The sequence below is a fragment of the Vombatus ursinus genome, unplaced genomic scaffold, assembly GCF_900497805.2.
Source record: "Vombatus ursinus unplaced genomic scaffold, bare-nosed wombat genome assembly UNPS02014838.1, whole genome shotgun sequence".
Lineage (NCBI taxonomy): Eukaryota > Metazoa > Chordata > Mammalia > Diprotodontia > Vombatidae > Vombatus > Vombatus ursinus.
The window spans coordinates 1,020,375-1,029,624 of NW_020954616.1; the positions used below are offsets into that span (position 1 = coordinate 1,020,375).

Below are 9,250 nucleotides of genomic sequence, written 5' to 3' on the forward strand. Positions count from 1 at the left end.
AGAGTATTGCCTTTCTTAAAGCTGGACAGAAGGGGACACAGAGTCAGGTCACGCTTTTGCAGATCCACAAAGTTCCTCCAGCCCTGACAGGTCAGCTGTTCAGGCTCAGCATTCAATTAGAGGCCTTTTCGTCATCACACAGTACGAGCCCATCACACACATAGGACCAGAAGGCAGGCCCCCAAAGGTCCCTGTGTCTTCTTCAAAGCTCAGCTCAAATGCTACCTCCTACGTGAGGCCTTTCCTGAAAGGCAGGGAATTTCCATGCCAGCTTTGTGTAACTCACAAATACGGGCAAATCTGAGCATGCTCCAGGTCTTTGTTATCTGAGTAAATACAAATGATATACAGAATCATTTGGGCAGAAGGGGACCAGTCCATGGTGGGTCAAGACAGGCCTCAAGGAGGAAGCAGCCCATGAGCACAGCTTTAGAAAAGGTGAAGGATTGTAGGAGATAAAAGTGATAAGGGAGAGCACTCCAGGGATAGAATGGAGGATCGAGATGCAGTGTCATTTATGGAAAGCCAGTCAGCTGGCTTGGCTGGAACATAGAGTGTATGAAAGGTAGTCGTTTTCAACAAGCCTGGAAAGGTAGGCCGGAGTCAGATTGTGAAAGGCTTTAAATGCCCAACAGAGGGATTTATATTTGATGATAGAGCAAGAGGAAACCATTGGAACTTTCTGAGCAGATGAGTGACATAGTCTGACCTATGTTTTATTATGCTTAATATCACTGGCAGTTGTGTGGAGGATGGATGGGGTAGGGTGGGGTGGGGTAAGACAGGAAGTAAGGAACACATTTGGAGGTTATTGCAATAATCCAGGAGACAGATGACAAGGGCGTAAATTAGAGTGGTGGCTGTGTGAATTACAGAGAAGGAAGCAGATGCAAGAGATGTGGAGAGAGAATCCATAAGACTTAGCAATGAATGATTTCTCTCATCCCTTCTAACTGTAAATTTATGATCCTGTGATATATGCATATATATAATATACAAAATATACACATCATCTCTATAGAAATGATAATTGAACCCATGGGGAGGTAATTTGGGAACCAAGTGAGGGAATGAAGAGAATGTAGAATCAGAATAGAAAAGAACCCAGGATAGAACCTTGAGGAACACCCATGATTAGGGTGCATTACATGAATGACTAGCAAAGGAGAGTGAGAAGGAGTGGTTGGGGAAAAGGAAGGGATCAAGCATTTACATAGTGACTACTATGTGCTAGGTGCAGCAGGGGTGATAATCTGGAAAAACATTGAGGGGTAGCAGAGTTAGAGGTCACGTGAAGACGAAAAGAGGTTTAGTTCTTTTCGCTATCTTGGAGCCTGGGAGACCTGCCGGAAACAGGACTTCCAGAACAGCAAAATGTCTGGAAGGCTGTGGTCCAAGGTCATTTTTGGTGGCTACAAACGAAGCCTATGAAACCAGATGGAACATACAGCTCTTCTGAAAATTGAGGGAGTCTATGCTTAGGATAAAACTGAATTTTCTTTAGGCAAGAGATGGGCTTAAGTACACAAAGCAAAAAGCAACACAGTGACTGACTCCTGGCGAGAAACCCAACAGAACAAGAGTGATCTGGGTAAAAGTTACTAAGGCTGATGGAAATAGTGGGATGGTTGGAGCCAAGTTCAGAAGCAATCTTCCTGCCAACGCCATTGGACACAGGATCTGAGTGATGCTCTATCCCTCAAGGATCTAGAATATGAAAACTGATTAAATAAAACTACATTTTTTTTTGCAAATGTGAGAAAAAGAAGGAAAAGATGTTTAGCAGAAATGAGGCACATGGACAGATTAAAGATAGGTGGTTATGACCAGATTAAGGAATCACTTCTTTGCTCATGGAAGCAAAACATTTTGTGAGTGATGGTGACAGCAAAGGTGTGACAACATTGTTTCAACCAAATAGGTGAAGATAAATGTAGGTGTGCATACTATTATTATTCCTAGTTTGGAAATAAGGAAATGGATGGTCAGAGAAATGATTTGACCAAGGTCACATAGCTCCTAAGTGGCAAAGATAGCTTGTGAACCTATGTTCTCTGACTCCAAATCTGCTTTACCATGCAGAATAGGAGACAGTTTGGGCAAAAACCTCGAGGAAGTAGAATGACTGAGGAGGGGAAGAGATAGGGCCAGACAAGAGTAAACTGGAGCAGAATGGAGAAGTTGACAGTGACAATCTAAATGAAATTCAGGGGCTCTAGAAAGTAAGATATAGCAGAAGTAGCAGGTATGGAAAAATACCATTCTTTCCTTCAAAATGCTGTGAAATGGGAAAAATCAGAGGGTTATGTGGGGAGAAGCTGGAGGTGCAGATGAAGATAGAAACTTGAAACGGGTTGAAGTTTAGGACTGAAAGAGTACAGAGGGACCCCAAGGGATTGTGGTGGACCTCACTGCTTTTCCTCTGTTTTCAAAAAAGACAGCTGAGAACACTTTCTCTACAGCTGTGCCTTGCTTTACACAACAAATATGTTCCTATAAAGAATAAAAATAGGACTTTTGTAAATAGTATCAAACTCTAGAAATCCGAACAGGAATGGACTTATAAGATTATCTAGTTCAACCAAGTTTTAGATATGTGGAGCCTGAGTCATAAAGATGAAGTGACTTACTAAAGATTAAATGAGTGGTAGAAAAGGATCATACATTTGGAGTTGGAAGGGACTTAGAGTTTATATAAGTCCTTTTATGGTGATCAGCGTAGTTTAGCCTCCCTTTTGCTCCTTATTTTGAAAATAAATCCACCTTCTCCATATTATATTAAAAAATCTACAAGTCTCTTTATCTTTTTTGTTAGCTTGGAGCCCCCAACAAAGAAGTGCTTCTGGCAAAACATCTGTGCTAAATATAAATCTATCTCATCCTTGGGGTTGTTTCTCAGTTGCTTCTTTCCAACTCTAATCACAGTAAGTATTAGCAATTTCAAATGAGTAATTTCTGGTGGTTGCCACTGCTCATAAAGGCAAAATAGACATTTAAAAGGGAGCAAGAAAAAAATCCCTCCCAAGACTGTGCCTGGAGGAAAAGGATTCAGGCTCCCCAGATGGAACTCAAGGAGAAATAAAAAGTACAGTATTATAGCCATGGGAGTCTGTAGTGGGGATTTCAACAATAAAGCTTCTTTCCCAACATACTTTATTTTATTTTTATTTTTTTGGTTAGGCAATGGGGTTAAGTGACTTGCCCAGGGTCACACAGCTAGTAAGTGTTAGGTGTCTGAGGCTCGATTTGAACTCAGGTCCTCCTGACTCCAGGGCTGGTGCTGTATCCACTGTGCCACCTAGCTGCTCCTCCCAACATACTTTAATCCCAGTGGCCCAAGCAGCCTCTCTCCAGATCCTTTTCTTCATGGTGCCCCTTCATGCATTTCTGCTGTTTCATGTGGCTCTTAGAACATCTCTTTCTCCACTTTCATGCTTCTTCTGCTCCTCCAGTCAGCATTTGGGCTCCTCTTTGAGTTTGCTTATGGTTCACTCAGTGAACCAACTTTCTTTTCTTTTCTTTTCTTTTTTAAATAAGACTTGTATTTATTTTTTCCTTAATAGTATTTTTCAAATTACATGCAAAGATAGTTTTCAACATCCATTTTTGTAAAATTTTGAGTTCCAAATTTTTCTCCCTCCTTCCCTCCCCTCTCCCCACTCCGAGACAGCAAGCAATCTGATATAGGTTACACATGTACAATCATGTTAAACATACGTCCACATTAGTCATGTTATGAAAAAAAGAATCAGAACAAAAGGGAAAAACCATGAGGAAGGAAAAACAAAAATAGTGAAAATAGTATGCTTTGACTTGCATTCAGACGCCACAGTTCTTTCTCTGGATGGGGTTAGCATTTTCCATCATTCCATCATGGAATTTCCAATTCCAAATTTTGGAATTATCTTAGATCATTGTTTTGCTGAGAAGAGCTAAATCTGTCATGGTTAATCATTGCACAATCTTGCTGTTGCTGGGTACAATGTCCTCCTGCTTCTGCTCACTTCACTCAGCATCAGTTCATGTAAGTCTTTCCAGGGTTTTCTGAAATCCACCTGCTCATAATTTCTTATAGAACAACAGTATTCCATCACATTCATATACCACAACTTATTCAGCCATTCCCCAATTGATGGGCATCCCCTCAATTTCCAATTCTTTGCTGCCATAAAAAGAGCTGCTATCCAAATTCCTTTCCTGAATGGTTGGATCAGTTCACAACTCAATCAACAATGCATTAGCATTCCAATTTTCCCACATCTTTTTCAATATTTATCATTTTCCTTTTCTGTCATATTAGCCAATATGATAATTGTGAGGTAGTTTATTTTAATTTGCAGAGTTTATTTTAATTTGCATTTCTCCAACCAATAGTGATTTAGAGCATTTTTCACCATTATTATAGATAGTTTTAATTTCTTCCTCTGAAAACTGCTTGTTCACATCCTCTGACCATTTATCAATTGGGAAATGACTTGATTCTTATAAATTTGACTGAGTTCTCCATATATTTGAGAAATGCGGCCTTTATCAGAAATACTGGCTGTAAAAATGATTTCCTAGCTTTCTGCTTTCCTTCTGATCTTGGTTACACTGGTTTTATTTATGCAAAACCTTCTTAATTGAATGTAATCAAAATTATCCATTTTGCATTTCATAGTGTTCTCTATCTCTTGTTTGATTATAAATCCCTTCTCCATAGATCTGACAGGTAAACTATTCCTTGCTCTCCTAATTTGCTTATGGTATTATCCCTTATGTCTAAATCATATAGCCATTTTGATCTTATCTTGGTATAGGGTGTGAGATGTTAGTCTATGCCTAGTTTCTGCCATACTATTTTCCAGTTTTCCCAGCAGTTTTTGTCAAATAGTGAGTTCTTATCCAAGAAGCTGGAGTCTCTGGGTTTATCAAACAGTAGATTACTATAGTGATTTAGTACTCTGTCTTGTGTACCTAACTACTCCACCGATTCACCACTCTATTTTTTAACCAGTGCCAAATAGTTTAGATGATTGCTACTTTATAATATAGTTTTAGATATGGTATGGCTAAGCCACCTTCCTTTGCATTTTTTTCATTAATTCCCTTGATACGTTTGACCTTTTGTTCTTCCAGATGAATTTTGTTATTATTTTTTCTAGCTCTATAAAATAATTTTTGGTAGTTTGATAGGTATGGCACTGAATAAGTAAATTAATTTAGGTAGAATTGTCATTTATATTATATTAGCTTGGCCTCCCCATGAGGAATTTATATTTTTCCAATTGTTTAGATCTGACTTTATTTGTGTGAAAAGTGTTTTGTAATTGTGTTCATATAGTTCCTGGATTTGTCTTGGCAAGTAGACTCCCAAATATTTTATATTGTCTACAGTTATTTTAAATGGAATTTCTCTTTTTATCTCCTACTGATGGACTTTATTGGTAATATATAGAAATGCTGATGATTTATGTGGGTTTATTTTATATCCTGCAACTGTGCTAAAGTTGTTAATTATTTCAAGTAATTTTTAGTTGATTCCCTAAGATTCTCCAAGTATACCATCATATCATCTACAAAAAGTGATAGTTTTGTTTCCTCGTTGCCTATTCTAATTTCTTCAATTTATTTTTCTTACCTTATTGCTAAAGCTAACTTTCTAGTACAATATTGAATAATAGTGATGATAATAATCATGTTTCACCTCTCATCTTATTGGGAATGCTTCAAGCTTATCCCTATTACCTATGATGCTTGCTGATAGTTTTAGGTAGATGCTTCTTATCATTCTAAGGAAAACTCCATTTATTCCTATGCTCTCTAGGGTTTTTAATAGGAATGAATGCTGTATTTTGTCAGAAGTTTTTTCTGCATCTATTGAGATAATCATATGATTTCTGTTAGTTTTGTTATTAACATGGTCAATTATGCTGATAGTTTTCCTAATACTGGACCAGTTCTGCATTTCTGGTATAAATCCCACCTGGTCTTAGTGTGTTATCCTGGTGATAAACTGCTGTAATCTCTTTGCTAATATTTTATTTGAAAATTTTGCATCAATATTCATTAGGGAAATCGGTTTATAATTTTCTTTCTCTGTTTTAGCTCTTCCTGGTTTAGGTATCGGCACCATGTTTGTGTCATAAAAGGAATTTGATAGGATTCCTCCTTCACCTATTTTTCCAAATAGTTTATATAGTATTGGAATTAATTGTTCTTTAAGGTTTGGTATAATTCATTTGTAAATCCATCTGGCCCTGGAGACTTTTTCTTAGCTTGATGGCTTGTTCAAATTCTTTTTCTAAAATGGGGTTATTTAAGTATTTTATTTCCTCTTCTGTTAATTTGGGCAATTTATATTTTCATAAATATTCATCCATTCCTCTTAGATCGTCAGATTTATTGGCACACAGTTGGGCAAAATAGCTCATATTATTGCTTTCATTTCCTCTTCATTGGTGGTAAATTCATCCTTTTCATTTTTTATAATGGTAATTTGGTTTCTTTCTTTTTTTTTAATCAAATTGACCAAAGGTTTATCTATTTTATTGGTTTTTTCATAAAACCACCTCTTATTTTCATTTATTAGTTCAATAGTTTTCTTAATTTCAATTTTATTAATCTCTCCTTTGATTTTCAGATTTTTTAATTTGGTATTTAATTGGGGATTTTAATTTGTTCTTTTTCTACCTTTTTTAGTTGCATGTCCAATTCATCAATCTCTTCTTTCTCTATTTTATTCATGTAAGCATTTAGAGATATAAAATTTCACCCAAGTACTGCTTTGGCTGAATCTCATAAGTTTTGGTATGTTGTCTCATTATTGTCATTCTTTTTGATGAAATTATTGATTGTTTTTATAATTTATTGTTTGGCCCACTCATTCTTTAAAATTAGATTATTTAGTTTCCAACTTGTTTTTAGCCTATCTTTCCATGACTCTTTATTACATATGATTTTTATTGCATGTGATCTGAAAAGGATGCATTTAATATTTCTGCCTTTCTACATTTGATTGTAAGGTTTTTATGCCCTAATATATGGTCAATTTTTGTGTAGGTGCTATGTACCACTGAGAAAAAGGTATGTTCCTTTCTATCCCCATTCAGTTTTCTCCAGAGGGCTATCATATCTAACTTTTCTAAAATTCTATTCACCTCCTTCACTTCTTTCTTGTTTATTTTTTGGTTAGATTTATCTGGTTCTGACAGGAGAGGTTGAGGTCACCCACTAGTAATTGCTGTCTATTTCTTCCTGTAAGTCACTTAACTTCTCCTCTAAGAATTTGGATGCTATACCACTTGGTGCATATAGGTTTAGTATTGATATTATTTCATTATCTATGGTATCTTTCAACAAGATATAGTTTCCTTCCTTATCTCTTTTAATTGTATCTGTTTTTACTTTTGCTTTGTTTGAGATCAGGATTGCTACCCCTGCTTTCTTTACTTCAACTGAAGCATAAAATATTCTGCTCCAGCCTTTTACCTTTACTCTGTGTGTACTCTATTTCAAATGTTTCTAATAAACAACATATTGTAGGATTTTGATTTTTAATCCATTCTGCTATCTGCTTCTGGTTTATGGGAGAGTTTATCCCATTCACATTCACAGTTATGATTACTAACTGTGTATTTTCCTCTATCCTATTTTCCCTCTGTTTGTACTTTTCTTTCTCTTTTCACCCTGTCCCTCCTCACCAGAATTTTACTTCTGACCACCACCTCCTTTAATCTGTCCTCCCATCTGAACTAACTTGCAAAGACAGTCCAGAGGCATGTTGTACTCATTCTGTTGTTTTCTTTCTGATTCATTCGAGAGAATATTTTGTAGCTCATAAAGAAACCACCAGCATCTTTCACAGTTAGCTTAACAGTTCTTTGTTGGCTCCTTTTCATTGACTGCATCCTGGCCTTTCAAGGACCACTCCTTTAATATGAGAAGACTAAGGCCAAGAAAGAGGAAGAGGTAGTAAACTGCAGAGCCTGGATTGCAGCCCAGACCTCCTGAGTTCCACACAAGTCTTCTTTCCCTACATCAGAGATGTCCAACACGCAGCCTACATGCCCCAAGTGTGGCTAGAGCCAGAATAAAATGGAATTGGGAAATATTTAACAAAATAGATAAAAATATAATAAAACATAAATAGTGTTACATGGAGTTTTCAAAATTTTCCTTATGAATAGTGTAGAGATCCCTGTTTCTATTTGAGTTTTATACCACCTTACCACATCACATTATATTTTTTAAATTGCACATCATTTAAATTGCACATCATTGGCAAATCTTTTTAAAAACTAAAGAATCACCCTTTAATTTATTTGATTTGAGAGTTCTGAGCCTTAACATTTATTTTACCTAAAGCAGTGCACATGTGTTATGATGGATGGTCTGTTGTAAGTTTTTAGGGAAGGAAGGAATCTTGGTGATTATCTAATCCAACTTCCTCACATTACAGATGTGGAAACTAAGGTCCAGCAAGGTGAAGTGAATTCTGCGAAGTTATACAACTAGTTAATGGCAGAGCCAGAACAAACATTCAGGTCTGCAGGCATTGAGTCCATTGTTCTTTCCACTACCTCATTCAACCTAGTTTTCAATTCAACAACCATTTATCAAGGCCTAGTTCCTAAGTGCAGGACCTCTACTAAAGTTCTGAGATTACCCCCCCAAAATAATTTTTTAAAGGATTCGATTATTTTAAAATGTGTTAATATAATTTGTTGTTCAGTTGTATCCAACTCTTTGTGATTTCATTTGGTGTTTTCTTGGCAAAGATACTCGAGTGGTTTGCCATTTCCTTCTCCAGTTCATTTTACAGATGAGGAAACTGAGGCAAACAGGGTTAGGTGACTTGCCCAGGGTCACACAGCTAGTAAGTGTTTGAGGTCAGATTTGAATTCAGGTCTTCCTGACTCCAGGCCTAGTACTCTATCCACTCAGCCATCTAGCTGACATTAATATAATACCTCATTATTTAAACCTAGGTGCAATAAGATGACCCCTAAGGTACATATTATTCCCTCCCCTGATGCTTTAAGGAGATTTTTAGACAAAAAGTTATGAGTTCAATTGTAATTACTTAGAGCTCCCAGTTGGCAAAAAAAAATCCTAATATTTAGGCAAAGAGTTTTTATCCTGGGATCTAGAATGGATGGATTTTTGGGAGTGGGGGTAGTCTGTGAACTTGGACAGAAGAAAAATTACATTTTTATTTTCACTAACCTTTAACTGAAATTTAGCATTTTCTTAAACTGTGTGTGTGTGT

At 36.6% G+C, this 9,250-nt stretch overlaps 1 protein-coding gene and 1 pseudogene across 1 annotated transcript in view; one reads left to right on the forward strand and one right to left on the reverse strand.

Moving 5' to 3' along the window:
• Positions 1–9,250, reverse strand: part of KCNJ9 (potassium voltage-gated channel subfamily J member 9) — a 76,705-nt gene that overhangs the window by 21,168 nt on the left and 46,287 nt on the right. The gene's annotated exons all lie outside the window — the stretch shown is intronic.
• LOC114026416 lies at positions 1,375–1,711 on the forward strand (annotated as a pseudogene).